At 42.3% G+C, this 13,414-nt stretch overlaps 1 protein-coding gene across 1 annotated transcript in view; it reads left to right on the top strand.

Moving 5' to 3' along the window:
• EHBP1 (EH domain binding protein 1) overlaps positions 1 to 13,414 on the top strand; it is a 715,801-nt gene that overhangs the window by 120,868 nt on the left and 581,519 nt on the right. Inside the window, exon 3 of the mRNA XM_073897641.1 lies at positions 9,310 to 9,416. The gene's annotated coding sequence lies outside the window, so the exon portion shown is untranslated. The remainder of the gene's footprint in view (positions 1 to 9,309; positions 9,417 to 13,414) is intronic.

Raw genomic sequence — 13,414 nt, 5'->3', positions numbered from 1 at the left:
TTTATTTATTTTGACAGAGAGAGAGAGAGCGAGAGCAGGAACACAAGCAGGGGGAGTGGGAGAGGGAGAAGCAGGCTTCCCGCTGAGCAGGGAACCCGACGTGAGGCTCGATCCCAGGACCCTGGGACCATGACCTGAGCTGAAGGCAGACGCTTAATGACTGAGCCACCCAGGCGCCCCTTTGCCCTGGCTTTCATGTCAGTTCTGTCATCCCCACTCTCTACTCCTAGATAACCTTCAAGTCCAGATGTATGCACATACTCAGCTGGTGCTACCCATGGGAGTAATGCTGCCCTTGGGAGTATAGGCCAGGGGACAGTTCCAATCAAGCCCTGGGAATGATTCATGGTCATTTGTGCAGGGAATTCCAGGGTCCTGAGTACTCAGAACATCTCTGGAGAGGGGCTTCAGGTCCTTGCCCTGCCCCTCCTCCCCCCAGACTCTCTACCCCAGTGGAAAGGGCATGGCTAGAGAAGGGACAAAGCAAGGCTTACCAAAGCCACAGGCCAAAGCCAGGGACCCTTCTTGCCCACTCTAAGGCCAGCACTGCACTCATGAGAAGCACTGGCTGAGGCCGAGGTAGACTGGATCAGACTCGGAGAGCTTCCTGAGGAGCATAAATGAGCAGACTGCCACACATCTGAGGGGAATCTTCAAAGGGAGCTGTTGGTGGAGCTGGACCATAAAAGTGGGAGGGCTTAGGGATCAGGAGAAATGGGAAGGCCTCCAACAGAGCAGCCAGAACTGAGTTGTTGGCTCCCAGTGATGTAGTTTCTTTAGGGCAGAGTGATGAGGAGTTTGGGCTATCGAGTCAGAGCGCATCTGTTCAAATCCTGCCTCTGCACCCTGGCTGTGTGACTTTAGTCAAATTACCTAAACTCTCTGAATATCAGTTTCCTTATCTGTAAAATGGGGATAATAATAGTATCTATCCCATAAGTTTTTGGAGAAGATCAATACATGTAAAATGCCTGGTAAATGCTTCATGAATATTGGCTATCATTAAGAAAACTGAGGCTCAAAGCAGATGAAAGATTATCTTTCTGCTCCTCAGTGCTACTTGCCTTGCCTCAGAGGTCAGAGAGAGAAGCAAGGAGGGTTTTATTCAGTTCCTAGGATACTCATTTGTATAAGAAGCATTTATAGTATGGGGGCCAGGGGCCAGCCTCTCCAAGATGGGCCACTTTGGCATGAACATTATCTTGAGTTAAAAGCAATCTAAACCCAGCAGATTCAGGAAAAGCTTTTTATCTCCCCCTCAGCTGCCTGCTTATACCAGGAAGAGAGCTATTAATAGAGATTCCCCTTTACCTAAGAAACTTAACTGCATAATAGAGCAAATTCTGTTGTCCAAACATCTGGTAATGGTCTTTCTACCCTTTGTATCCTCAGACCCTACCCCTCTCCTTAGTTCATATAAGCATCATGTTGCCTCACTGTCTTTTGAATTTCCATGTCTGTGTGGATTCCCGTACATATGCTATTAAATTTGATTTTCTACTGTTATTCTGTCTCATGTCATAATGGAAATGTTCCTCCTGTTGTGCCCTTGGGCAAGGTACCTGGGCTTTGTTGCCCCATCTGTGAAGTAAAGGGGTTACCAGTTTGCCTCGAAGTGTGGACCACAGGCCTGTAGCCTTGGCATCACTTGGAGCCTGTTAAAGTGCAAAAATCTCAGGTTCCACCTGGACCGACTGACTCAGAATCCCTAGGGCTTTGTATTTGCATTGCTAACACACTCTCTAGGGAATTTTTTGCTTACTGAAGTTGGAGGATCACTGGGGTGGACTATCAGAGGTCTTCACGGACCTGGCTCTGCAGACCCCCGTGGGCACTGCTGCAGGAAGCCCAATGGGCTGGGCTTCCTGGCGCCAAGCCTGACTGGTACTGGTCTCCACCAGAGGCTCCACTCTCACAGACGCCAATGGGGTTCTAAGGAAACAGGTGTTCTGCTTTTACTCAGTAGAGCTTAGAAACTGCTTGTTGTGGTCTGAATGTTTGTGCTTCCCCTATTTGTAACTTGAAATTCCAGCCCCTGAAGGTGATGCTATTAGGCGGTAGGGCTTTTGGCAGGCGCTTAAGTCTTGAGGGAGGAGCCCTCATGAATGGCATTAGTACCCTTATAAAAGAGGCCCCAGAGAGCTACCTACCCTCTTTGCCAAGAGAGGTTATGATGAGAAGCTGGCAACTCGGCAGGAGAGGGCCTTCACCTGACCATGCTGGCGCCCTGATCCTGGACTTCTAACTTCCAGAATCGTGAGACAGAAATTTCTGTTGTTCTTAAGCCACCCAGTGTGTGCTACTTTGCTGTAGCAGCCTGAAAGGACGAAGATACTCCTGGCCTGGGCTCGGGGCTGGCTATATGATTTGTGGGGCCCAGTGCAAAATGAAAATGCAGGGCCCCTTGTTCAAAAAGCAGGAGAAAATCTTTTTTTTTGCTTGTGCTGTCTCCCTCTTTACTTTTCATGGGTTTTAAAATTTGCTATTTAATGTCCTGGCCCTTCAGGCACCAGGACACTTGCAGGGTGAGTCCCGGCCCCAACCCCCACCCTCCCCGGGTTTACACTCAGGCCCCTGCTGCAGGCGTTGCGGTTTACATGGAGACCTCTGAGCTCTGGTTGGAGTAAAAGTGATTGCAGCTGGGTGAAAGCTGAGCAGCCAGCAGCAGCCTGGTACTTGGGGTGATTAATGAATGCATTTGGAAATTTCCTCCTGCTTCGGCCTGAGCCTGCTCCCGAACTGTGGTTGATGCAGCAGTCCATTTCTGTATAATCTCTTTTGACAGCCAGGAGAAGGGCAAACCCACAAGACTAACCCAATTACAGTAAAAGAGAGATCTGGCTGCTCCCTATGGACAAGGTCAACCCAAAGGCATCCCAATTCAGGGACTTAGTGCTTCTGGACCAGTGAGCTGCCAGCACAGAAAGTTCTTTCCTGTCCAGCTCCTTGGCATATTCTTACTTCATGACAAATGGTGGCTGTCACTCCTGGGCTGTGTTGAGTAGGGTGATGTGAAGTGGATGGGGCTCCCTGTACCCACATAGCCAGGCCTGAGCTACATCAGCCCAGGAGGGGATGTACAGCAGTCAGGGCCCTCATCAGGGACTCAGAAAAACTGAGGTCTCTTCTGATTCTATCTCACTGAGTGACCTTGGGTAGACCTTCAGTCTCCCTGTGCCTCAGTATTCTCATCTGTAACATGAAGATACTCAATTAGATTATTTCCCAGCTCTGCCTCGCCCTTATTTAACATTCCATCTGGTTAAGGGTTTAAGAGTGGTATTTCAGTCTATGCAGTTAATTTTCTGGGAAGAGCGTGAAGAACATGGGGCAAAGTGAGATATAAACTGTAAGGTGGATAGGTTACATCACGAAAGACTAAAATGTCATTAAAGAACTTGATGCTTCTTTTGTATACAGGCAAGGAGGGGGGACCATTGAAGGCATATAAAGAGGGAAAGGGATATCTTCAGAGCTGAACCTGAGAAAGATGAAGTAGGATGCCAAGTTTCAGAATTGAGGATAAAAGAAGTCAGTTAAGGGGCTATGCACAGGTGTTTGCCCTTACCAGACAGTATCAAATTGCCTTCCTGAGGGCTGTCCAAATTTACAGCCCCCCCCCACCCCAAGCAGGCTAAGTGAGTCCTTATTTCCTTATAAACTTATTATTATTTGGCATTATCAGACCTCTACATTTTTGCCAACTAAATGGGTGTGAATTGGCATTTCGTTGTGATTTTTTTTTAAGATTTTATTTATTTGAGAGGGAGAGAGAGAGAGCAAGAGAGCACAAGCAAGGGAAATGGGAGAGGGAGAAGCAGGCTTCCCGCTGAGGGGGGAGCCCAACTCGGGGCGGGAGCCCAGGGTCCTGGGATCATGACCTGAGCTGAAGCCAGATACTTAAACGACTGAGCCATCCAGGCTCCCCTGTGGATTTATAGGATTTTTATTTATTTTATTTTTTTTAAAAGATTTTATTTATTTGAGAGAGAAAGAGAGAGAGCACATGAGAGGGGGGAGGGTCAGGGCGAAGCGGACTCCCCGCTGAGCAGGGAGACTGATGTGGGACTTGATCCAGGGATTCCAGGATCATGACTCGAGCCGAAGGCAGTCGCCCAACCAACTGAGCCACCCAGGCGCCCATATTTTTAAAAAAGTAATTTTCTACACCCAATGTGGGGCTTGAACTCCTGACCCCGAGATCAGGAATTGCATGCTCTACCAACTGAGCCAGCCAGGCACCCCATATTTATTGGATATTTATGCTTCGTCTTCTGTGAGCTTCCTATTCAATCATTTGTCTGTTTTTCTTTATGTTCTTTTAAAAAAAAAAACCCTCCCCCATTGATTCTGGATACTAATCTTTTGTCAGTTACATGCAATATGAATGTATTTTCCCAGTTAGTAGTGACTTTAGAAAAGCAATCAGATCATTGTAATAGTTGAATTTACCGACATTTTTACTTATAGTTTGTTCTTTGATATCTTTTAAAGAAATCCTCTGAAATCATAAAGCTGTTTTTTTTAATTTCTCTTGTATTTTCTAAAAAATTTAATGTTTTCTTTTTCATTTTTAGGCCTTTGCACATTGAACTTAGGTTTGTATATAGTGTAGGATAAGGAAAGATCAGATTGGATCTAATTTTATCTTCTTCCATGTGGATACCCAGTTGTCCCAGCACCACATACTGAACAGTTGACTTCAGCCAGGAAAAGGGTGAAAATAGCCAAGTTCCAACTTCCAGGGTTACAAGAATCTGAAGCTGAGAGTGAGCACCTTCACTTTTGTACCCTGGGCACCTTGCTAGCCTCAGTCTATCCCTGCCTTGCTGTCATTCTCCCCTTCCAGGGAACAACCCATGGCAAAAAGGCATGTCCTGATTCTGACACACATGAGACTTTGGGTCTCCTGTCTAGGAATATAGGTTCCCAAGACAGAAGAGTCTTTTTTTTTTTTTTACATTTTAATTTCAATTTATTTAACATAGTGTTATATTAGTTTCAGGTATACAATATAGTGATTCAACAATTCTATACATCACCCAGTGCTCATCACTGTAAGTGTGCTCTTAATCCCCCTCACCTATTTCATTCCTCCCCCACCCACCTCCCCTCTGGTAACCATCAGGTTGCTCTCTACAGTTCAGAGTCTAGTTTTTGGTTTGTGTTTTTTTCTTTGTTTATTTGTTTTGTTTCTTAAATTCCACATATGAGTGAGATCATATGGTATTGTCTTTCTCTGACTTATTTCACTTAGCATTATACTCTCTAGATCTATCCATGTTGTTGCAAATGGCAGGATTTCATTCTTTTTTATGGCTGAGTAATATATCATTATACACACACATACACACACCCCACATCTTCTTTATCCATTCATCTATTGATGGACACTTGAGCTGCTTCCATAATTTGGCTATTGTAAATAATGCTGCAGTAAACATAAGGGTACATATATCTTTTCAAATGAATGTTTTCATATTCTGTGGGTAAATACCAGTAGTGGATCACATGGTAGTTTTATTTTTAATTTTTTTGAAGAACCTCCATACTATTCTCCACAGTGGCTGGACTGATTTACAGTCCCATCAACAGTGCACAAGTGTTCCCTTTTCTCCACATCCCCACCAACACTTGTTGTTTGTTGTGTTTTTGATTTTAGCCATTCTGATAGGTATGAGGTGACATTGTGGTTTTGATTTGCATTTCCCTGATGATGAATGATGTTGAGCATCTTTTCATGTGTCTGTTGGCCATCTGTATATCTTCTTTGGAGAAATGTCTGTTCAGATCTTCTGCCCATTTTTTAAGTGGATTATTTTTGTGTATATTGAGTTGCATAAATTCTTTATATATCTTGGATACTAATCCTTTATTGAATGTATCATTTGCAAACATCCTTTCCCATTCTGTAGGTTGTTTTTTAAATTTTGTTGATTATTTCCTTTGCTGTGCAGAAACTTTATTTTGATGTAGTTCCAATAATTTTGCTTTGTTTCCCCTGCCTCAGGAGGCCTATCTAGAAAAATGTTTCTATGACTGATATCAGAGAAATTACTGCCTGTGCTCTCTTCCAGGATTTTTATGGCTTCAAGTCTCCCATTTAGGTCCTTAATCCACTTGGAGTCTACCTTTGTGTATGGTGTAAGAAAGTGGTCCAGTTTTATTCTTTTGCATGTAGCTTTCCGGTTTTCCCACCAACATTTGTTGAAGAGACTGTCTTTTCCCCATTGCATATTCTTGCCTCCTTTGTTATAGAATAATTGACCATATAAATGTGGGTTTATTTCAGTTCAGTTACCTCCAGTTTTGTTCTTTTTCAAGATTTCTTCGGCTATTCAGGGTCTTTTGTGGTTCCATACAAATTTTAGGATTATTCTAGTTCTGTGAAAAATGCTATTGGTATTTTGATAGGGATTGAATTGAATCTGTAGATTCCTTTGGGTAGTATAGACATTTTTAATAATATTCTTCCAATCCATGAGCATGGAATATCTTTCATTTGTTTTTGTTGTCTTCAATTTCTTTCATCAATATTTTATAGTTTTCAGAGTATAGGTCTTTCATCTACTTTAAGTTTATTCCTAGGTATTTTAGTATTTTTGGTGCAATTGTAAATGGGATTGTTGTCTTAATTTCTCATTCTGCTACTTCATTATTAGTGTATACAAATGCAACAGATTTCTGTATATTGATTTTGTATCCTGTGAACTTACTGAATTCATTTATCAGTTCTAGTAGTTTTTTGGTGGAGTCTTTAGGATTTTCTATGTATAATATCCATATCATCTACAAATAGTGAAAGTTTTACTTCTTCCTTACCAATTTGGATGCCTTGTCTGATTGCTATGGCTAGAACTAGTATGTTGAATAAAAGTGGTGGGAGTGGACGTCTTTGTCTTGTTCCTGATCTTAGGGGAAAAACTCAGTTTTTCACCATTGAGTATGATGTTTGCTGTGGGTTTTTCATAGATGGCCTTAATTATGTTGAGGTATGTTCACTCTAACCCTGCTTTGTTGAAGGTCTTTTTCGTGAATAGATGTTTTACTTTGTCAAATGCTTTTTCTGTATCCTTTGAAATGATCATATGGTTTCTATCCTTTCTCTTATATTGATGTGATGTATCACGTTGATTGATTTGCAAATACTAAGCCACACTTGCATCCTGGGAATAAATCCCATGTGATTGTGGTGAATGATTTTTTTTTTTTGTATTATTGGATTCAGTTTGCTACGATTTTGTTGAGGATTTGTGCATCTATGTTCATCAGAGATATTGGCCTATAGTTCTCTCTCTCTCTCTCTCTCTCTCTCTTTTTTTTTTTTTTTTTTTGGTAGTGTCTTTATATGGTTTTGGTACCAGGGTAATACTGGCCTCATAGAATGAATTTTGAAGATTTACTTCCTCTTCTGTTTTATGGAATACTTTGAGAAGAATAGGTATTAACTCTTCTTTAAATGTTTGGTAGAATTTGCCTGTGAAGCTGTATGGTCCTGGACTTTTGTTTGTTGGGAGTTTTTTGATTACTGATTCAATTTCATTGCTGGTATTCAGTCTGTTCAAGTATTCTATTTCTTCCTGTTTCAGTTTTGGGAGGTTATATGTTTCTAGGAATTTATCCATTTCTTCTAGGTTGTCCAGTTTGTGGGCGTATAATTTTTCATAATAACCTCTTATAATCCTCTGTATTTCTGTGGTGTTGGTGGTTATTTCCTCTTTCATTTCTGATTTTGAGTTTCTCTCTCTCTCTTTCTCTTTTTGATGAGTCTGGCTAAAAATTTATTGATTTTGTTGATCTTTTCAAAGAACCAGCTCCTAATTTCGTTGATCAGTTCTATCATTTTTTTGTTTGTTTGTTTCCATTTTGTTTATTTCTGCTCTAATCTTTATTATTTCCTTCCTTCTACTGGTTTGGGGTTTTATTGGTTTTTCTTTTCCTAGCTTCTTTAGCTATAAAGTTAGGTTTTTTATTTGAGATTTTTTTTTGCTTCCTTTAATAGGCTGGTATTGCTATAAACTTCCCTCTTAAAACCACTTTTGCTTCTTCCCCAAAATTTTGGAAAATTATGTTTTCATTTTCATTTGTCTCTGTGTATTTTTTTTTATTTCCTCATTGATTTCTCAGTTGACCCATTTATTGTTTAGTAGCAAATTATTTAACCTCCATGTATTTGTGCTCTTTCCAGATTTTTTTCTTGTTGATTCTTGAGAAATCAAATGATTTCTTGTTGGATTTCTTGTTGATTTCTAGTTTCATAAAGTTGTGGTCAGAAAAGATGCATGGTATGACTTCAAATTTTTTGAATTTGTTGAGACTTATTTTGTGGCCTAATATGTGCTCTCTTCTGGAGAATGTTCCATATGCACTTGAGAAGAATGTGTATTCTGTTTTAGGATGGAATGTTCTGAATATATCTGGTCCAATGTGTAATTCAAAGCCACTGTTTCCTTGTTGATTTTCTGTTTGGATGATCTATCCATTGATGTAAATGGGATGTTAAAGTCCCCTACTATTATTGTATTACTATTGATTCTTTCTTTATGTTTGTTATTAGCTGCTTTATGTATTTGGGTTCTCCTATGTTGGGTTCATATTTATAATTATTATATCTTCTTGTTGGATTTTTCCCTTTGTTTATATAGTGTCCTCCTTTGAAGCGGAAGAGTCTTTATGACGAAGAAGAAAAAGGAGGCTTGAATCGTCTATTTGCTCCAGGCTGAGGAAGGAGGGATGCCTGGATCTGGGGGGGGGGGGGGGGGGAGAATAGGTCTATTGCCCCTGATGTGCTGTTAGAGGCTTTTATAGTTTTCTGACCCTTCTGGGGGCAAGGGGCTGGTACAACAGGGCCTATCCCCTCCACACTGTCTCGAGTGGACCCTGAAGGGTCTGGCACTTGTGGATTCTGCCCCTTGCCTTCTCCAGAGAATGTGGGAAGTTCTTGAGGGCACCCCCAAAAGTTTAAGCTACTGCATAGATACGGGACAGGGAACAGTAAAAGTAGAGAAAGATTTTCTTCTTTTAATTCTCTTTCCATCTTTCTAATTGTATCTCAGAGAAAGCCTCCTTTTGGTATAACTGGTCAAGCTTCTCTAACATTTGCTAACCTCCTTTTTAACCCCTAGGGATTGGGCTTCAGGCTTTGGAGCCTTCGGGGCTATGGTATCTGACTAAATATTTAATCACATTGTTTTGTTTTCTTTGTATTCATTTTTGGAGGGTTGCCTTCTATTCTGTCAAGTGATGGCAGTTTACTATTAGTGATGCTAATAGCAAGTTCCTATTAATTAATTATTATTTTTTAAATAGGTTCCAAGCCCAGCGTGGAGCCCAGTGTGGGGCTTGAACTCATGACCCTGAGATCAAGATCCAAGCTGAAATCAAGAGTCAGATGCTTAACCAACTGAGCCACCCAGGTGCCTCAGAAAGTTCCATTTTATTTATTTTTTAAGATATTTATTTATTTATTTATTTATTTATTTATTTATTTATTTGACACAGAGAGTGATTAAAGAGAGAGAGAGAGCACACAAGCAGGGGGAGCTGCAAAGGGAGAGGGAGAAGCAGGCTTCCTGCTGAGCAGGGAGCCTGATGTGGGGCTCAGTCCCAGGACCCTGGGATCATGACCTGAGCTGAAGGCAGATGCTTAACTGACTGAGCCACCCAGATGCCCCAGAAAGTTCTGTTTTAATACATGCATTTGAGCAAAGATGTTCACCTTATGTATGTAGTCATATGGATGTGCGCATTTGATTAAAGAGATGTAAGAAAGAGTCACCAAAATGTTGATGGTGGTTATCTTACAGTGATTTTTGTTTTCCTTATTTTTGTGTGTGTTGTTTGCATTTTTTATAATCAGCATGTATCATTTACATAGTCAGAAAATAACTATTTTTGTTATGGATCAAGATATATATATATTATTATATACATAATAATACAAGGAATATGTGGATTTAGTTACATGGTTGACTAAGCCTGATGTAGGGCTCATTCTGGGAGACTGTGAGGAATGAGGAGCTGGCTGAACCCAGGCTAAGAGCAAGGACAGCTTTCCTGTCATGGAAAATTAGGTACCTGGCTCTCAGGGTGGTGGCTCTTTGTCCTTTCAGTATTGTTCAGAAGGTTCCATTTCAGAGTTTCAGTTACAACTTTTGAATCCAGTAAAGCATTGACCCTTTTTGGTGGGATGGGACCGAGTTTCTGTGGTGTGTTAGATCTTTGCCTAGCGTGCATTTACATGTCCCAGGTTGGGGTGGATGAAGGGACCCTGGCTACAGTCTAGGTGTCTCTGATTTGTGAGTGCTGTCCTGTGAATGGTCTGTTGTACCAGAGCTGACAGACGATAGCCTTCTCCCTGCTGGACTGTTCCCTGCCTGCAGAGTGCCCACAGTCTGGCTCGCTGCAGCTCATGCCAGTTCCTGGTGCTGGCCCTTCACCAGGGAGGAGGACACGATCGGATAGGAGTCCCGCAGGCAAACATTCCTGATGTGTAGCCCAGGGAATTTACTGCCCTCAGGAAAAGGCTCTTTGTCAGGTCACACCCCAAGTAACTGTTTAATCTTTAACGGAGCCAACGTTGTCCAGACACAAGGAACAGCCAATTAATCCCAGACCTTCCTTGGGAATTTACCTGGCTTTATGGTCTGATTCCTGTTCTGGGTATCTGATTATGGGGCCAATGGTGTCCACCAATCATGAGATAATACAGACCATGTAGCCACGAATCAGTAGGCACTGTAATCAGTAGGACAAGACAGTCACAGGCCCTGCCCTCCTGGAGGCAGCAGTCTGACGAAGCAGGCCAAAGAATGACAGCAGGTGTAAAGAGGGTTTGTAGTGCAGGAGGGGGGCGGTGATCACAGCACACAGCGTGATTTCTGAAAGGGGGGCAAGGAGGGGTGTCTGAGCCATAGATATTTCGATTAAGACACAAAGACTTTGCCAGTTGAGGAGATGTGGGGAAGAGGGATGCTGGAAGATGGAATGGTGTATATAGAAATCCAGAGGCCAGAGGAACCCTGCTGACTCCAGCTGAGTGGTGTCCTTGAGGTGGTTAAAGAAGAGAGAACAGGGTGGGAAGATGGTTAGGGTCCAGATCCTGCAGGACTGCCTTGGACAAGAAGTCCTCAACAAAGGATGATTTCCTCCCTCAGGGACATCTGGCAAGATGCCACAACTTGGTTGTCACGGAGTGTGTGTTGGGAGATAGGGGGGTGGAGGGTAGAGGTGTTACTGGAATCTAGTGGGAAAGAGTCCTAGAGGCTGCCAAACACCCTGCAAGGCACAAGACAGCCCCCAGCAACAAAAGATTATCCTGCCAAAATGTTAATAGTGCTGAGGTTGAGAAACCCTCATCTAGGTCCACTAGGACCATTTCAAAGACTTTTTTTTCCTGGGGCGCCTGGGTGGCTCAGTTGGTTAGGTGTCTGCCTTCAGCCTGGGTCATGATCCCAGGGTCTTGGGATCGAGCCACGCATCGGGCTCCTTGCTTGGTGGGGAGCCTGCTTCTCCCTCTCCCTCTGCCTGCCGCTCCCCCTGCTTGTGCTCTCTCTCTGTCAAACAAATGAATAAAATCTTAAAAGAAAAAAGAAAGACTTTTTTCCTTATTCTAAAGCCAAGGGGAAGTCACGATGGGGTTTTACACAGGAGAGGAACGTGATCAGATTTCTGTTCTACAGTGATAAGTCTAGCTGCTTTGAGGACATTTTAAGATGTAGCTGTTCCAGTTTGGGGCAACTCTCTTAGTGGTTCTGGACCATTCTCCAGCTTGGGAATTTCCAGCCTCTGCGATTCCTCCCCCCGCCCCGGGGGCTTACCTTTGACAACTTTGTGGCCGTCTAGGTATCTACCAGGGCAGGGACAGCAATTCAGATGTGCAGTAAGAGCTTAAGCAGGCTGTGGGGGGTGGGGTGGGAGTGTTTTGGGTACAAAGGGTACCACACTAGGGCCTACAAAGTGTTTAAGGCCAGCGTGGCAGGCAGAAATGGCCCTCCAAAGATGTCCATGTCCTAGTCCTCAAAACCTGTGAATATTGGCAATGGGGTTTTGTAGATGTGATTAAGCTAAGGAACTTGAAATGGGAAAATTCTCCTGGATTGTCTGAATGGGTCAGTGTCATCACAGGGCCCTTATAAAAGGGAGACAGGAGGTCAGATTCAGAGGAGATTTGGTGACACAAACAAAGGCCAGAAAGAGAGAGAGCAAGAAAGAGAGATTTGAAGATGTCACACTGCTGGATTTGAAGATGGGGGATGGGACCAATAGTACAAAATAATAAATTTATGTGCCACTACATTTCCGGCAACTTGCCGAAATAGCAACAGGAAACTAATACAGCCTGGAAAGTTTTTTGTGTTTCCATTTTTGTTTTTAGATAAACTCTACCCCCAATGTGGGGCTCAAACTCACAACCCCAAGATCAAGTCACGTGCTCTACCGGCTGAGCCAGCCAGGTGCCCTGGCCTGGAAAAATTTTAAATCTGAAATAACAAAGGAAAACTGCAAAATAGAAACTAATAAATGTCATTTATTTTAATATTTGTTTTATAATATTTAATATATACAAAAAGATATAAAGACTAACACACCACACAACCAGGTATTATCCACCCAACTCAAGAAATGAAGTAGTTCTAATACAACTGAAGCCTCTAGTAGGCCCATCCTGTATTTAATTTCCCTCTCTTCCTTCCAGAGGTAATAAATATCCTAAATTTGGCATTTAGTATTCTCATACATTTTGTATACCTGTCGACAATATGTAGTATTGCTTTGCATACTGTTTTATATGCATGACATCTTAATGTATGTTTTCTTATGCAACTTGCTATTCATTTCTAAAATGTTTTGAAAATCAAATGTCTGGCACCATCCTTACCTAGAAAATTTGTAATCCAAAAATGTACAATTCTATTTAAAGCAAATGGAACTCTAGGTTGGGAGTAGGGTCACCATTATTATAGCTAACATGTTTTTAGCATTTATTAATCCAGAATTTCATTTAATCCTCCTACAATAATACTCTGAAGTAGGTGCTGTTATCATCCTCAGTTACCAATGAAAAGATGGAGACACAAAGAAGCTTAGTAATTTGTCCAAGGTCATAGGGGAGCCCTACCCTGGAGGAGTCCCAAATTCTACAAAAATGATTTGATGGAAGAATGGGGAGGGTTACACAGGGGGAGAGTAAAGGCCTCTTTACTAGTTGGGTAGTTTAAACATATATTTACAAATTCTTTAATACTCCCTCCTTCAAAAAATGGAGCCTAATTACCTGACCTTGAGAGTGAGCTGTCTTGCTTATAAAATAGCGTGTGACAGGGGCACCTGGGTGGCTCAGTCAGTTAAGCGTCTGCCTTTGGTTCAGGTCATTATCCCAGGGTCCTGGGATCGAGCCCCGCATCGGGCTCCC

This window comes from Callorhinus ursinus, unplaced genomic scaffold (genome assembly GCF_003265705.2).
Source record: "Callorhinus ursinus isolate GAN/ISIS: 27379988/994484 unplaced genomic scaffold, GSC_fseal_2.0 scaffold10, whole genome shotgun sequence".
Lineage (NCBI taxonomy): Eukaryota > Metazoa > Chordata > Mammalia > Carnivora > Otariidae > Callorhinus > Callorhinus ursinus.
The sequence above is the reverse complement of the archived record's forward strand: the minus strand, read 5'-3'. Positions and strand labels throughout refer to the sequence as shown.